Source organism: Dasypus novemcinctus, chromosome 2, assembly GCF_030445035.2.
Source record: "Dasypus novemcinctus isolate mDasNov1 chromosome 2, mDasNov1.1.hap2, whole genome shotgun sequence".
NCBI lineage: Eukaryota > Metazoa > Chordata > Mammalia > Cingulata > Dasypodidae > Dasypus > Dasypus novemcinctus.
In genome coordinates, this window is record NC_080674.1 from 120,900,937 (window position 1) to 120,918,711 (window position 17,775).

At 41.1% G+C, this 17,775-nt stretch overlaps 1 long non-coding RNA gene across 3 annotated transcripts in view; it reads right to left on the reverse strand.

Annotated features, from left to right (window-relative positions):
• The window catches only part of LOC105746980 (uncharacterized), a 95,147-nt gene that overhangs the window by 33,134 nt on the left and 44,238 nt on the right, over nucleotides 1-17,775 (reverse strand). The window contains exons 5-6 of one of the 3 annotated variants that reach the window (XR_009180883.2): nucleotides 12,025-12,502; nucleotides 9,725-11,453 (exon numbers count right to left, since the gene is read on the reverse strand). The exons of 1 other annotated variant lie outside the window; for it this stretch is intronic. This is a non-coding gene — a long non-coding RNA (uncharacterized lncRNA). Of the gene's footprint in view, nucleotides 1-9,724; nucleotides 11,454-11,631; nucleotides 12,503-17,775 lie in introns of those variants that run through there. One more of the 3 variants, XR_001119177.4, reaches the window with a different exon arrangement.

Consider the following 17,775-nt stretch of genomic DNA (forward strand, 5'->3'; position numbering starts at 1 on the left):
TGGATATAAAATTCTTGGCTGGAAGTTTTTCTCTTGTAGTATCTTAAATATATCAGACCACTGTCTCCTTGCCCCCATGGTTTCTGGTGAGAAATCAGCACTTAAAATTTATAATTTATTAATGTGTTATTACTGTAATTAAAAATGTTATTCTATAGAGACTTCTAAATTCAGTCTTGTGTAGAAATAAATGTATTAAGCAAAATTATGTGACTAAATACTCCTGCAAAATACATCTGAATGGTTAAAAAAAACCAGCACTTAATCTTATTGGGTATCCCTTGAATGTTATACATTGCTTTTCTCTTGCTGTTCTCAGAATTCTTTCCTTGTCATTGGCATTTGACATTCTGATTAGTGTCTCAGAGTTGGTCTACTCAGATTTTTTTGGATGGGAGTACATTGTGCTTCTTGGACATGAATATCTATGTCCTTCAATAGGGTTGGGAAATTTTCTAACATTATTTCTTTAAATATTCCTTCTACCCCTTTTCCCTTCTCTTCTCCTTCTGGGACACCCATGACATGTATGTTTGCACATCTCTTGCTGCCATGTAGTTCCCTGAGACCTTGTTCAATTTTTTCCCTTCTTTTCTTCATCTGTTCTTTTGTATGTTCACTTTCAGAGGCCATTTCTTCAAGTTTACCAATCCTTTCTTCTGTGTCCTCGAATCTGCTATTATATGATTCCAATGTTTTTAAAATTTCATTTATTGCACCTTTCATTCCTATAAGATCTGCTATTTTTCTATGCATGCTTTCAATTTCTTCTTTGTGCTCATCTAATGTCTTCTTAATATCCTTAATCTCTTTAGCCATCTCATTGAATTTATTAGGGAGATTTGTTTGAACATCTATGATTAGTTGTCTCAACTCCTTTATGTCATCTGGAGGCTTATCCTGTTGCTTTAACTGGGCCATAGCTTCCTGTTTCTTGGTGTGGATTGTAATTATTTGTTGGTGTCTTGGTATCTGCCTCATTAGAGTATTTATTCTGGGTGCAGTTTTTCTCTTTAGTTTAGGGTTTCCTCCCTTTTTCCCTTGCTGGTTGTGCAGTAGGAGCCAAGGATGTAATTGGTGCTATAAACTGTGGAGGTTCAAGCTGCCCTCATTGTCCCAGGGACTGATGAAGCTTCTCCCAACTTTCTCCTTTCCCAGAGTTAGGGACAAAGTCACAATTGTGTGGAATAATCCAAGTCGTGCAGGCCTAGACTGTGGTTGCCCAGAGAGACTGATGAAGCTTCACACCTCTTTCTCCCTTGCATGGAGCGGGGATGGAGCTGCAGGTGTGGGCAGCAATCTATGCAGTGAGGGCCCAAGATGACCACAGTTGCCCCGACAGACTTCAGATTATTCAGTTTGTGGCAGTCAAAGGTACCCAACGTTACCTGGATAGGTTGGTGCAGAGCTAGCCAGCCTCCCCCCTGACAGAAGTAGGGCTGAAGCCTAGGATATGGCTACAGGCTGATCTGGGTGAAAGAAACCAGTTCCTACTGTCACTGTGATATTTGGTCAGCCAGGGTTCCCCTCAGGCTGGGGGTGGAGTCAAAATGGTGGCCACTGGCCTCTTTCCTTTCCAACTTGGACAGATTCTCAACCCAGCTCTTCCTTGGGTTATTCCTTAGCCATCCAAATCTACCAATCTGTAGCTAAAATTGGGAGCCAACCATCTCCTCCTCCCCTGTTTTTGGGTAATGGAACTTCCAATTTCAATAGCAGAACAGTTCCTGGGGTGGCTTGTGCAACCAGAGCAGGACAATCACTGGCCTCCGTGGCTTGGTTGGCAATTTCCCAGAGAGGGTGGCACAGGTCCCCGCAGCTTCCTCCCTGCTGGAGATGGCACTGGGGCATATGCTATGGCTGCAATCTGACCTGGATGGAAAGAAGCCAGTCCCCACCAGCACTGGGACCTTTATTGGCCCCACTTCCCCTTGTGCCAGGCACGGAGTTAAGATGGCAGGTCCTGGCCTCTTTCTGAATTGGACAGGCTCAAACTTTAGCTGTTCTCAGGATTATATTTTAGCCTGCTGAATTTACTCATCAGTAGCTGAAGATGGTGCCCAACTGTCTCTTCCTCCCCTGTTTTGGGAAGTGGAGATTTCAATTCCAGGTGTGGAACAGCTCCCAAGGCGACTTGTGCCTCTGGTGGAGGATGGTCACTGGCCTCCGTGGTGTGGAGTGCTCTACTTTCAAGTCTTCTCTACAGATGGGCAGTATCCTCCTTCCATTCCTTCAGGGGTGTTGCAGGATGCCTTTCTGGCCTCGTGAAGCCCTCAAACAGGTGCTGCAGCTAGCTCCAGAGAGTTCTGGGTGTTTGCTAACTGCCCTGTAGCAGGAGCTGACTCTAGGGGCTCCTTACTCCGACACCATCTTGCTGGTTGTCCCACCAGTGCACTTTTGTCTGTTTCTCATTAATAATGTTAACATGATAGGACTACAACTCTGTTAGGTCTTCTATAAATCTACTTAAACTTTGGAATATGAGATTATTAAAAAACCATGTCTCCGTTGCCAACCTGAAGCTCATCTTCACTGGAAATGTCCATAGATGCTGCTTAAAGTCATAGCGAATGGTGTGGAAGGAGGCCTGTGGTCACTTCTCGATGATCTCCCCATTTCAGTCAGTCACTGCCGGCTGGCCACTGGCTTGTGGCTTCGTGTGCTTCCCGCATGCCTGCAAACCTTGGCCCTGGGCTCTGCTTCTTTCCTGCTGCTGCCATTTTCTCCCACGTTCCTGAACCCCAGTGAGTCACTCCCGCGTTGGCCAGCACTAAGGAGCTCCTGTCTCCCCCTGTTCCCTTTGGTCTGATCTCAGACACAAACCACCATTACTGGTTCTGATTTAAAACCAGTAGATATTCCCATGAAGTCTTTCCCAGGGCTCATTTTAAATGTAATTGCCCTAGAAATTAGCCAGGTTAAGCTATCTTTCTATCTTGAAGATTAATATATATTTCGGAAATTAAAAAAAAAAAGTTTCTTTTCTGTATTCTTTCATATCTGCTTACTACCTATTGCTTCAGATCTCCTGAACCAGAAAAATTAAGAATTGGCAGACTAAGTTGACCATAATGAGGTGCATCTGCTTATGGGGATATAACAGAGGGCAAAGATCAAATGCCTCACCATAATCCTAAATAAGAGGAGCTAATATTTATGATTCCAGGGCCTGTGCCAGGCTTTTTGCAGGCGTCACCTCACTGCATCCTCACAGTACTTCTAGAAGGCAGCAGCTATTGTGACCCCAATGCATAGATGAGGAAACTGCAATTTGGTGAGGCAGACAGACTTGCTGAAGACATATCCAGAAAGCATCAAAGTCAGAATTCCAAGGCAAGTCTGCTTGGTTCCAGAATTCATGCTCTTCACCACTGGACAATACTACCTCCCATTACAGCTGCCCAACTCTTACAAAGACCACTTTAAGGCTCTTAAAAGGGCAGTCCCACAGTAAGATGGGAAGTACAATTACAGCTTTCCTAATCTAGCTCCAAGTACAGCAGATGATTGAAAAGTATATAAATAAAAATTTTTATAATTAAATCCTATTCTAGGGAAGCGTTTGTGGTTCAACTGATAGAGCATCACCTACCAAATGGAAGGTCCAAGGTTTATAACCCAGGGCCTCCTGACCTGTGTGGTGAGCTGGCCCACATGCAGTGCCACCACGTGCAAGGATTACGGTGCCACTCAGGGGAGTCCCCCATGTAGGGTGCCCCATGTGCAACCCCACAAGGAGAGCTGCCCCACATGAAAAAAGCACAGCCCACCCAGGAGTGGCACTGCACACACGGAGGGCTGACACAGAAAGATGGCGCAACAAAAAAAGCAAGACAGTTTAGTTTCCTGGTGTTGCATGACAAGAATGCAAGCAAACCCAGAAGAACACACAGCGAATAGACACAGAGCAGACAAGGGGGAGACAGGAGGAAGGGGAGAGAAATAAGTAAAAATAAATCTTAAAAAAAAAAATCCTATTCTAAATTCACCAGGGAAACATGTGATTGCAATGTAATCAGTTTCAATAGATCCATTTGCTAAACTCGGGTTTTAATATCCATGACTGCTTTAGAGATGGGTTTACCTGCTAGGCCCTGTCCTTCTTTAGCCCAAATTCACTGCCTCCTGGTGATGTGAGGAACATGTGATCCAGGCAGATGAAGGACAAAGAGCCCACGTCCCCATCTGTCAATCCAGAAGTTGTTGACCAGAGGTAGGGTAGCAGGAATCAGTGCTGCTTCAGAAAGAACTTTAAAAGGAGGAGACCTGAAATATTCATGAAAGCAGACTTCCAAAGACAGTTGATTAAGTCTTCAGTTATGCCACTACATATTGCTCTGCTCCAGCAGCAAAATGGAGATAACAATGCTGAGAGTCAGATATCCTTAATGATGCTATTTGAAACCCTCAGAGGAAAACAATAAAATAAATAAATATCATCACATTATGTGTCCATGAAGCTTAGCTAAATCAGCTTCTACTGATGTAGAGAAAATCTCACCATAATTCCAATAGCATTGGGATGGACATGGAAAGAAGGGCCTTCAACCGTGAATTGCTATCAGTGAACAGCTTTCATCTGTTTGCATCTTCAGGGATTACGTCATCTGCAGAAAGCTCGCTTGCCTAAGGTCATGACGGTTGCAGAGGTAGCCCACATCCAATCACTGATGGTGGATGGATTGGTTATAAAGGCTCGGCCACACTGGCCCAATGTGGACAACTTTTCCAGGCCATTTTAGACCCTGAGCACCCTAAGGGGTCAACCGAGGCTTGGGCCTGCAGCGCTGCTCAACTTCCCCTCTGTTTCCTATCCTTTTTCTTCTACACTTTTGATCCCAAGGGCACTCCTTTATAAACATCCTTCATACTAAACTCCATCTCAAGGTCTACCTTCTAGAGAACACAACCTGCAACAAGGGTTTACAAAAATTATTACAAAACAAAGTTATTGAATTAAGGGAAGGTTGTTGAGGATAAAATCTAGGAAGCTAGGTTGAAGTTATATGAGAATTTGCTTCTTGGTTTCCTGTTTTCCTGGTGTCAATATTTGACCCAGCCCGCAGGTCAAACGAACCGGCACCTGAAAGAGGGAGTGGGAATTGGGGGACAAGAGGCGAGAGAAACGGAGACAAGACAGGATTCTGATCAAGTCTCTGTTTATTGAGGGTAGAGCATCAGAATATATACTAAGGGGAGGGTATTAGCAGGGGGTAATAGCCTGATGAAGCGGCTCTTCCACATAAGGCAATAAAATGCTGTTACACCACTTGCTATAGGTTGTGAGTCTTCAGTGCTGGTCATGGCTTCAACATCTTGTTGCGCAGGCGCGACACTTTTTGCCCAGGAAACTGGGGAAAGAGGAAGAAGAAGGCGGAAGCACAGGGGTGGAGTAGGCGTACTTATGAAAACCGCCATGTTGCTGGAGACCACAAATGCACATAGCTCCGGGCGGCTCCCCACAAATATTAGCAAGAATGACTGCTCACTACTATTTCTAATAAGATACAAGTCCGTACAATTTATCAGTGCATTTTTCTTCCATGGAAAATTTACCTGTGTTAAAATTATTTGGATCCAAATTCCCTTTATTTGGTGGGTATGGTAGACAGCAAAAAACGACTACAATTCTTCTGTTGCCTGTACCCATGCCTTTAACAATGTGACTTTGCAATTTACAGTCCTTTCCATGAAGAGGTAGACTAATCCTTGAATCTGCACTGGCTGTGTGACTTGCTTTGGCCAATATGTGGTAGAAGTGATGTTGTGCCAGTTCCAAGCAAGGCTTAGAAGAGGCCATAAACACTCCTGCTCTCTCTCTCAGATCCCTGACTAGCACTATGTGAAAAAAATCTGGGCTAGCCTGCTAGAAGATGAGGAGACCATGTGGACCAGTGACAAGCCAACAAAGTTGAGTTGTCAGACAATCCAGCAGACTTATGAGTGAGCCTAGCCAAGACCAGAAGAACCACCAACTGAGCCCAGCCCAAACTGCTGATCCACAAAATTGTTGGGTTCCTGTATAGCTCTTGTTTTAAGCCATAAGTTTTGGGGTGGTTTGTTACACAACAAAAGCTAACAAATGGAGTAAGGTATTCTCATGACTGATTTGGACAATGAATGTTAGGGCAAATCTGCCCTTTTCCAAAAACCTAATAATCAGTATCATAATTTTTCCCTCTCATATCCCTTTTTTCCATTTCCAAGTCAGGGATCTGAGTCCATGATTTTCAGTAGATGGGAAGAGACAAAGAAAAATTCCATATAGGTATCGTTAGAGTTTCACTTTAAAAATGGCTCAGGAAATGACTATATAGACTAAGAAATGAACTTCCAGACAAATACATAAAAAGAGATTTGTAGTCAAGTTGGAGGTTTGAAATCTATAACATATTTCTGTGGTTGAGGTACTGGGGCCAGGGATTGAACCTGGGACCTTGTATGTGGGAAGCCAGTGCTCAACCACTGAACCACATCTGCTCACCCAAGTTGGCTTTTTCCATTTGTTCGCTTTTTGTTTTGGGAGGTACCAGGGATCAAACCCGGGGCCTCCTATGTGGGAAGCAGGCGCTCAACTGCTTGAGCTACATCCACTCCCCATAACTTTTAAAGAGTCTATGTAGCCTGCTGTCTAATGTTTCCCTGTTCTTTGGGCACAGAGTGGGGAATTATGGCACATTCCCTTAGGGAGCCTTTAGGATTCTAGCAATCTCCCCTTGCCTGCTATGGCTTACATACATCAAGTGATGAAATAAAGAATATTTCTATTTTCCCAGTAATGGAATAAGCTGTCTTATGGCTTTTAACAAATTGCTTCAGGTAGACCTTGACATTGCACTAATTGTTTCTATACCTGATGCTGAAGATGTTGCTGATTCTTCAGCCATTTCCTAGAAAACATTTACCCTAGGCCCTGGTCCAGGTCCTGACATCAACCTGGTTCTGCTGCTGCTACTGTGATCGTTCCAGATGAATTTACATAAAACAGCTGTTTCCACCCGCTGTTTAGACACAGAGCAGAGTGTTTACTTAGTCATAGATAGCCCTTGGAAATCAGACTCTTTTCACCTCAATTTCCAAAGCAAAAATCCCACAAGTTCGACATCAGTTCATGCAGGACCTTTAATCTTTTAGAAAATTTTTGACTTTCTGATAATCCTATTTTCCTAATCTCGAATCTTAGGATGTATCAGCATTAGTTAGGCTTCTTCCTGTTAACAAGCAGCCAGAGAAAGAACTTGGAAGAGGTGGAGTGTTTACATGCAGTGAGGGTATGCCCCTGTCGCCTCCCTGTGTGGACACTCAGAACCATCCAGGTGGGCAGCTAGCCCTGAGCAGGTGTACCTAATTAGGGTGTATTCCTGTTAATAAGTACCTTTAAATCTTCCTAAATCAGGGCCTTGACCTCTCAATAACTTCTCTATGTTGGCATGAGTCCATCTGCAGTGTCACAATGTCATTTGCCAGGGCAGGATTATCCTTTCAGGATAAGGATACAAATGACAATGGTCTTACATTTACCAGCATCCAAGTTGCTAGAAAGAACTAAAACACATTCTTTTTCTTCTTAACAAACTCCCTTTAGGGTAGTTCTAACGTAACCCACTCAAGCAAGTACACACATCCACAAATACATTGCTGGCATGGGCGGGGCCTGCAGACCTGGGCAAGTCAGTGAAATTCTAACCCTTCCCCAACCTTTATGTAGGGTTGGAACCTGATCAAGGTGAACATCAAGTGTGTTCTTCAAGGATAAAGTCTCTGAAGGAGAGTCGAAGGCATGTGTTTGTGTCTATGTATGCAGGGGAAGAGGAACCCCATCAGCTTGGTTCTGTGGACTAAGGCAACAATAGAGAACATAGTCATGTATCCTCCTGGCTCATATAATCCCCTCAGCTAATGAATGTGCAAACGTCTAGTGAACTTGTAAAATCCATGCCTGTTAATTAATGAACTCTGGACAATAGCAGAGGCCAGGTAAGTAATGACACTTCATGCATTCTGAGCTTTACTTGTTACATATTTAAAAACAAAACATATTTTCTACAATTATAAAGTTAAGCAGGCATTCAATATTTTGAAGCTAATAAAGCTTATAATAAGTGCTTATAATAATTGCCATTTCTGGCTGTTTTTATAATGAGAAAGTAATTTTGTGCAGTTTGAGTACTTATGTACTTAAATGTTTTTTTAAGTTTGAAGAAATGGAAAAACAGATTAACTGTAGTAGATGCTAATACGAGATTAGAGAGAAGATGAAATCAAATATGAAATAAATACAACTGCAAACATGAAAAAAAGGAAAACACTGAAGAAGAATGGTCAAAAATTTTAAGAATAAGACATGAATAAGACTAATAAAGAGCAATCTTTGGATGTGAATAATCAAAAAGAGAAATATAAGAACTGATATAAAAAGTATTATAAAGTAAGTAAAATATTCTAATGATAATTTATGAGGAAAATATAATGGTTTTCTAAAACAGTGGATGTAATTTTGGGAAAAGCTAAATGGAAAGCACAAAATTTTCAGAGTGTATGGGAACATGTGTAAGTGTTTGTGTGTTTTACCAGAAGCTGCTGAAGCAACTTCTTTTTCTTACCTGCTGAGTCACTGAACAGTTAGGAACCCCAACACCAAGGACCAACTCAGTACTTATTTGGCTGTGACTCTGTTTAAATGCTTAGTTTAATGTTATAAAAACAATAACAACGACAATAGTAACAATTTTAAAATATTAATCCCTAAGCTTTTTTTGAGAGCTTACAATCTAATAGGCTCCATTCCAATCACTTTACATGTAATACGGCACCGGTCCTCACTAGAACCATGAGTAGGAACTATTATTATCCCTATTTTACAGACTAGAGAACTGAGACTTAGAGTGACTAGTTTTGAGCTGAGATTAGCCTTTAGCGCTTTTCAAATGTCAGGGTTTTATGGGATAGTATGAAATCTGAAACTGTACCTAAAGCTGGAATGCTCAAGGTCAGAACTTCTGAGTTCGTTCATGAACGACACTGAGGCTATGAGGTGTTGGGTCTTCTATTTCTACCCCTGTATTTCCAAAGGCAACCTGTGAGCCACCTCACACTGGCCTGGGCCCCTGGACAGAGCTAGAGTCATACAGATTTCTGACCAGTGGTGAGCATTGCCTTAAATCCAAGCTAGCTAGGGAACAAAATTATTTTGTTTACCAAATAATCTCATTAACCAGGCAAGGTAGTCAGTCTATTGCTTAAGAACAAAGGGTGGGGAGGTGGGGAAAGGCTTTCAAGTCAGACAGACTTAGGCTTAAATCTATCATTTATTACATGAAATTATGAGCAAGTAATTTAACCTCTTTAAGCTTTTGTTTCCTCCGACACTGCAAAAAGACTAAAGAAGTTAGGTTTTACCTGCAGCATGAAGAATTTAAATATAAAATCAATAGACTCAAGTTTCCTTGAGTCAACATTTCTAACACCTAGAAGGGTTATGAGAACAGTTATAAAATTTTCTTTTCCATAAATCTTTCAAACTCTGGCATAGACTCCTCAGTCAGAGAGGCTCTCTAAGATCTTCCCTACCCAAAGATTTTCAGAGTACAACCATGGTAGTCTCTGCAGTTCTTACAGGTGGTCCCTTTGGTTTCTTAATATTGATATTATTATTTTATATTTATATTTGATTTGACAAAGTCTTTGGTTTCTAACCAATTTGCTTTAAAAAAGCTAATTTTACTTAATTATTGTCTTGTTTAACTCTACCCCCATTGCAAACTTCATTAAAATACATTATAAAATGAAGATATTTCCACTTGAAAATTATCAGCCTCCTCTCTCTTTCAAGATGGCAGAGATCCCCACTCAAATTCAAAAGATGTATTTGATACTCTCTATAAGCATGCCATAATGTATCAAACCAGTCAATTAATTCCAAGCATCAATGAAATAAATAGGCAGTGAGACAGAGCAAAATGAGGGATGGTTATATTAAATAGAGAACTGTCCATTGTTGTGGAAGAGTTTATACAGGCAAGTGGGAAATTCATTCCATTATTCCACAAATATTGACTGAATCCTACCATGTACCAGATATTGGGCTATGCTGGGGTTACAATGGTGAACAACACCTAATTCTTGCTCTCAGGACACTTGCAGTTTGGTAGGAAGGCAGACAACTATACAAGAAGATACAATAAAATATAATGAGAATCACAATAGAGGACGTAGAGGAGGTACATGACAAGAGTGGAACCTAGTCTAGGGGTCAGAGAGTTCTCTTGCAGAAAGAAGAAATTAAGTTAACAACTGATAGCTGATTCAAGTTGAATGAGGACACAGTCTGAGCAGAGGGAAAAGCAGCATGTGTGAAGGCCTCAGAGGAGAGGTGAACGTGTTGTATTTTGGGAACACGACAAAAGTTGATCATGATTGATAAATGGAGTTTGAGAGAAAGAGGGTAGGAAATAAGGCTAGAAAGACACAGCAAAAAGGAGATTTGGAGGCCTAGTAAACTTCATTACAAGTTCAGATGTTGTCCAAAGGCCAGTAGGGAAGTTTAACTGCGGGAGTGATAAGATTTGATTTGTCCAGCCTGCAGAGTAGAGGATAGATTAGAAGGGGCTAGACTGGAATCAGGGAGACCAGTTGAACATGTGTAATGTAATTTGGGTTAAATTTTGAGTTAATGTAACTTGTAACTTGGGTGAAGGTGATGGCATGGAGCCAGAGATAAATGGAAGAATTAAGATATTTAGGAGGTAGGAGTAATATGACCAGGGCCTTGATTCAGTGTGGGAGGAGATAGAGGTGAGAGTCAAGGATGTCTCCAGGTTTCTGATTTGAGCAGCTGGATGGATACTGAACTTAGGAACACAGATGGGACAGTAGCTTGTGGGGAAAGATGATGCATTAGTTTGGGACATATTGAGTTTGAGTTATATGGCATTCAAGTTTGGAGCTCAGATGTTGAAAGCTTGTTATTCTCACTCCTATGGAGTCTTGTCTCTCGACAGCTGATGTATCTTTCCTCACGCTTAAGTCCTTTTCCTGAGAAATGATTTCCAGAAAGGTGGGAAGCCAAGAGACATAGACATGTTAGAGAAGGGGTAGCCAGAAGAGAAAGGATAATGGAAGAAAGAGAGTGTAGGGATGACCAAGTAAGATAGTTTCTCCCTCCTCTCTTACCCCTTTGCAAACCCCCATCTCACCATCCTATGTCAAGGTCAGGTGTCTTTCACTTTCCAGGACTAAAACTTGTAAGAATTTTTACACCATTGGGTAAATTAACTGTCTACAGGAAATTTTTCTGCAAATAACCCAATTTGTAAAGTAATATGGAAGCTACTTACTGTGATCTCAAAAACACAAAATAGAATGAGAAGAGTCAGGTGCACAATGAAACATTCAAGTATGGAAAATCATTTTATGGATATGCACATATATGTAATGACATGATTGGTTGTTACCTGTTAGGGAAGAAGGGAGAAGAATGGGATATGGAGACGTGCAAAGGAGACTTCGACTGATTTTGTAACATTTTTTTTTAATGAGGATCTGAAGCATATTTGGCAATCTGAAGCATATTTGGCAAAATGATATTTGCTAAACTTCAATGTACTTGTTTAAAATATTTCATTAAAATAGCAATATGAAATCTTTCTTACACAAGAATTCCAAATAATAAATGTAGATACTCTCCCCTCCAGGAGGTAGAATTCCCTACCCCTCTTACCACCTGGGGAGACTAAACTTAGTGACTAGCTTCCAAAGACTAGATGGGGAAGGGGAAAAATAGTAATTTTACAATGGAGAAACCTAGCAAATAAACCTTAACTGAGTGATGAAGGTTAGCACACCGGTGGTATCTTGTGAGTATAAGATAGACCCTGATATGAGGTGACAAGAAGTACATTTAACCTCTGTGGTAGCTTTCCCAAAACTCATAACACCAGTTGCTTTAGTTTGCTAAATGCTGCTGGAAGCAATATACCAGAAATAGGTTGATTTCTATAATGGAAATTTAGGTTAAAAGCTTACAGTTCTGAGGCTGTGAGCATGTCCAAATCAAGGTGTCATCAGGAGATCAGCTGCCAGCAATTCTGGAGTCCTCTCTCACATGGCAATGCACATGGAGGCATCTGCTTCTCTTCCAGGTCTTGCTGCTTCAGCTTCTGGCTGCTCCTGGGGTTCCTTTTTGAGCTCCTGGTCCATTCTCTCCATCTCTGTGGCTTTTTCTTTGTGTGTCTGCTGCTTTTAGTCCTCCATTTATAAAGGACTCCAGTAAGAGGATTAAGACCCACCCTGGGTTCTGCAGTCTAATCAAAGGTCCTTAACTGAAGTGATCTAATTAAGGTCTCATCTACAATGGGTTCACTTTAAGAACAGGATTTTCTGGGGTCCACATAATACTCAAACCAGTACACCAGTTAATCAAGTAAAAAAAAACATTAGACAAACCCGGACTGGGGACATTCACCAGGAAATCTGGCCAGTACTCCTCAAGACTGTCAAGGTCCTGAAAAACAAGGGGAAAATGAGAAACCGGCACAATCAGAGGGGATGTGGAAAACATGACAATTAAATGCAATATAGCACTCTGGACTGGAATGTGGAATAGGAAGGAATTTAATGGAAAAGCTAATAAAACCCCAATAATTCTGGAGTTTAGTTAATAGTAATGTACCAACATTAGTTTCTTAGTTGTGAAAATGTACCTTAGTTATGTAAGATATTAGCAATAAGTGAAACTGGATAAAGTGTGTACAAGAACTCTGTTCTACTTTCACAGCTTTTCTATAAATCTAAAATTATTCCAAAATAAAAATTTTATTTTTTCAAATATAACCACGTTATCAAGAGTCCTCCAGCTCAAAATGAAACCAGTGAAAAATAATCTGTGCATTTGGGAATTGCAGCATATAAAAGTACAGTGGCATTTTGTTTCCCAACCCTGATGGAAAAGGAAGTATACCATGGAGGTACATTTTTCAGAAAATTGAAGCCAACACTTCAATCACAAAAACGTGGTTATTTTTAGCTGTTTTTTTTTATGGCAAGCTTTCAGAAATGTACAACAAAATGCCCTGCCTTTTCTAAGCAGAGGACACGAAGTGTAGTTGGGTTCATACTGGGTGAGTCAGGGTCACAGGTGTGAACACTTCTTGTACATCATTCAAAGCCTGACTCTTCCTTTAGGTTTCTTTCCTGTGACATGAAGTCAGAAATGTAGGAGCCATCTTCCCATAGCTAAGGAATGGTTAATGGAAGTCCAAAAAAGATTGATATGAATTAAGAATAAGAAAGGTATGTAGGCAACCTCATGGGTTAGAGGGTGGTCTCCACTCTTTTAAGTCATTTAGCTGAGGGGCAGCTGATTTCTCCATTCTACTACATCATTTCACAGTTAATAATGTAAACTCTATAGTTTGCTGAATGGCAAATCATATCTGCTGAATGATAACTGATGGCATCCATAACCCCTACTTATTTCACTTCAGGCATAGGAAGCAGGTGGGAGTGAGGGTTACCCTGTCAATATTTTCATGGGGGATGTTAAACTGTGGCCTTTTACAGTTACACTTAGAGAACATTTCTTCTATGATGTCTATCACAAAAGGAATTATTTGGTCCCTATTACATAAAAGAGTAGCTGATGGGGAGTGGATGTAGCTCAAGTGGTTGAGCATATAGAGGTCCCACGTTCAGTTCCAGTGCCTCCTTAAAAAAAAAAGTGTCTGATGAAGCCACAGAAAGCAGTATGATATGGGCCTTTGCAACAGGCAGACAGAGAAGTAAATGAGCTAAGGAGGAGGAAAAGGGATTCAAATGCTCCCCCATCAGTGGTGCTTCCCACTAGGTGGCTTCCACTGTCTTATTCCTGGGCCCAGTGCCTGCTGAGGCTCCCTCTTTGGAAACAGCCAAGTTTCCCTGGAGCTCAACCATCATGCCTCCCACAGCCCAGTCAAGAAATGGGTCCCTCTTCTGGTAGAATTTAGAGTACCTACCTAGAGTATCTTTCTCTTGTATTATCTCTGCAACTAAAATGTAAGCTGAGTACTGCAAGCTCTATTTTTTTTCTTTCTTGCTATTTTTTTGTCTTTTTTTTTGTAATGTTACATTTTTAAAAATGAGGTCCTCATATAGCCCCCACGCCTCTCACCACACTCCTCCCACCTCAACAACCTCTTTCATCATTGTGACACATTCGTTGCATTTGGTGAATACATTTTTGAGCACTGCTGCACTACATGGATAGTGGTTTATATTGTTTACACTCCCCCCCAGACCACCCAGTGGGCCATGGGAGGACATACAATGTCCAGCAACTGTTCTTGTAGGACCACCCAGGACAACTCCAAGTCCTGAAAATGCCCCCACATCATATCTCTTCTTTCCTCTCCCTATCCTCAGCAGCTACCATGGCCACTTTCTCCACATCAATACTACATTTTCTTCCATTACTAATCACAATAGTTCCAGAATAGAATATCAGTAAGTCCACTCTAATCCATACTTTATTCCTCCATTCTGTGGACCCTGGGATGGTTATGTCCACTCCACCTTTATATTGAGAGGGGGCTTAGATTCCACATGGATGATGGATGCAATTCTCCTGCTTGCAGTTGTAGGCACTCTTGGCTCCCTGGTGTGGTAGTTGACCTTCTTCACCTGCCTGTTAGCTGACTGGAGTAAGTCCAATAAACCAGAGGGTAGGAGTTGCAGGTCTGTTGAGGCTCAGGGTCTGGCTGTCACATGGACAGTCCAGAGATTCAGGTCCCCTGAGCATACACCAAACCCCAGTAAAAGTAACAGGAGAGACTTGACATGCTCGACTGTCCTAACCCTTTGGGATTGCAGGCTCTATTTTATGCCTCTTTTTATTTTACACATTGCCTTATTCAGCATCAGTCTTGGTAAATATTTCTGGATTAGCTGATGGCATACACAATAAATCTCTCCAAGACTAGAAAGACAGTGGTAAGTGTCAGGTTATTGGTACTAACAGAGACATTTAAAGAGCAATGAGGTATTTTCAAGATGCTTCCTAAAGAAGGCCCATTTTGTCACCTGTTTGTTGGAGACAGCATCCTTGCTTCCATCACATCACAGATATAAATAAGCTAGACTAATTTATAGAGGTATGGAGCTGAAATTAATTGTCAGCTATCTAATCATCATCAAAACTGACCAAGGGGAAGATATTTTCACATCCTGCTATCCCTCCATTTCTCTAGGAAAGTTTGCTAAGCTCTTTCCTTCATTTCAGGCAGGGGTTCTAAACTTCAGCACTATTCACACTATCTTAGCTGTGGAGGGCTGTCCTGTGCACTGTAGGAAGAAGAGCAGCTAGGGTTGCTAGAATTAGCAAATTAAAATGCAGGATTCCGAGTTAAATTTCAGATAAACTGTATATAAACACATATATATATATATTAGTATAGATATGTCCCATGGACTTATTAGCAATTTCCCCCACCTCTATCCACTGGATGCCAATAGCACCACCTCCTTGTAGTGACAACCAAAAATGTCACCAGATAAGGCCTAATGTCCTCTGGGGGGCAAAATCATTCCTAATTGAGAACAACTGGTTCTGAGCAACATAAGAGAAAGTTAAAAATCTGAACCTCATTATCTTAGCTTCTAGAAGAAATAGTTTTATCCACTGATATATTAGTGAAACAACAAATCATATGAGGAACTCTTCTACTTTTCTTGCTTAACCCATTTTTGAAAACCTTGTTTATTCTGCTTTTTATATCTCTTGGGATTAATTCTAAGGCTTTAGTGCCAGGTAAATTATTAGCTTTATTTAAGGCTAATTTTGATCTGATAAAATATATCATGAAACCTGCCATATTATCCTTTTTTTCCCCTTAACTGCTAGAAAACTTAGAGGTAAATTTAATGCATAAGTGTCAAAACCATGTATGACAGGTTGAATTACATACATTCAAAAAACATATGTTCTTGGTCTTGATCCACATTCCTGTGGGTTAGAACCTATTATAAATAGGATTTCTTGAAGATATTATTTTGGCTAAGGTGTTACCCAACTGAATGATGTTGAGTTTTACTTTGGATTATAGGAAGCCTTTCTAAGCAGAATGAAAGTCAGTCATTGAGAGAGAGCCACAGCGAGGAGACAGAAGCCGAAGTCAATGGAACTGGGAAGAGAAAAGAGAGTACGTCACCATATGACAGGAAAGTCAAGAAATCTAAGGATTGTCAGCCAACTAGAATGCTACCCACTCCGTGGAGGAAGAAAGCCTTCTAGCCTCTGAAAGTGTGAGCCAATAAATCCCATCATTTAAGCCAACACGTTGTGTGGTATTTGTCAGAGCAGCTAGGAAACTAGACACAATGTAAGCTAAAGTGGCTAGTATTTTTTTAAGCAAATATTTATACAGCGGTCTTTTTATAACACTTACATATTCTAAATGTCTCATAAATATTAATTTACTTCTTTCTTTCCAATTACCCTATGGGTAAATACAATTATTATCCTCCCTTTTAAGGCTAAAGAAACTGAGCTACATTTTTCCTATTTCTGTGAATAATTTTTTCTTTCATCATTATTATAGATGCAAAATCCCTCAGAGTCTCTAAGGTTCGAAGCAGGCTGGACATAAATGCCCCCTCAGCCTCATCTGTCTCTTGCCTCTAACCACTTGGCCCAGGTGCACCCTCCCAGAGCCCAGCTCATGCCCAGGTCATAGGCCTCTCACCTCCACCCTAGGCGTCCCTGTTAACAACAAGGTGTGAGATGGAAGGGACCTGCCTCAGAGTCCCAATCAATGGCACAACCCATAATTGCAGGGGAGTTAATTCCTCATGGTCAAGATGTTGCCTAACGGGAGATGGATGGAAACTGCTAGAATAAGTTCTTTCTCTCTCTTTTTTTTCACCCCAGATGGACTTTCCTGGGATGCAGCATCTCAGAAGAGGGTCCTACAAGAGAGAGCAACCATTTGCACTGGAGGCAAGCAGCTCAGTTATGCTTGCTCAGATTTTTCTCTCTTTTACTGCTTTATTCCCTGGTTCCCTCGTATCTGCTCCTTGGAATTGCACTCTTTTAATAAAGTGGGAGCACATAGCATTGTGAGGTTCTGTTTTCTGAAGAATCCAGACTAAGAAAATTATAAACAATTTTAAATAAAATTTTATAAATAAAATAACACGAAGGGACTTTATTTCTGTTAACACTATCAGCATTATTTATTGTGGTCTAATCAGAATACGGTTTCAGAAAGTTATCCTTGGAAGGACCCTAAGGTTACGGAGGTCTTCACCACTGAGGACACCAACACCCGAAGGGGGAAGGGTATTGCCCAAATCAGCAGAGCCTGCTCATGAGCCCGTGAATATGGTACAAACCTTTATTCTGCGCTTACACTGACGTATTTCCATAGAAGTGATTTCATTTTGTACTTGCACATTGGGTAATTAGCATTATTACCCCCATCTTATGCATGAGAAACAGAAGCTCAGAAAACATGAAGTAAAATACTGAAGCCTTAGCAAAGGGAAGAGTCAGGTACGAGGCCTTGGAATTCCGCACGTAGAGTTCTTTCCCTAACTGCCTGCGGGTGGCTGGTGGTCTGCAGGTGGGCCCTGGCTCCTGGGGGGCACAGTGGAAAAACAGCATGGGTTTTGCAGTAAGCTGGGCTTGAATTCAAAGCCGAGATCCACCACTTATTAGCTCCAGGACTTCAGTCAAGTTACTTAATTTCTCTGAGCCTCAATTTTTAAAATTCTTAAAATAGGAATAATAACATCTACTCATAG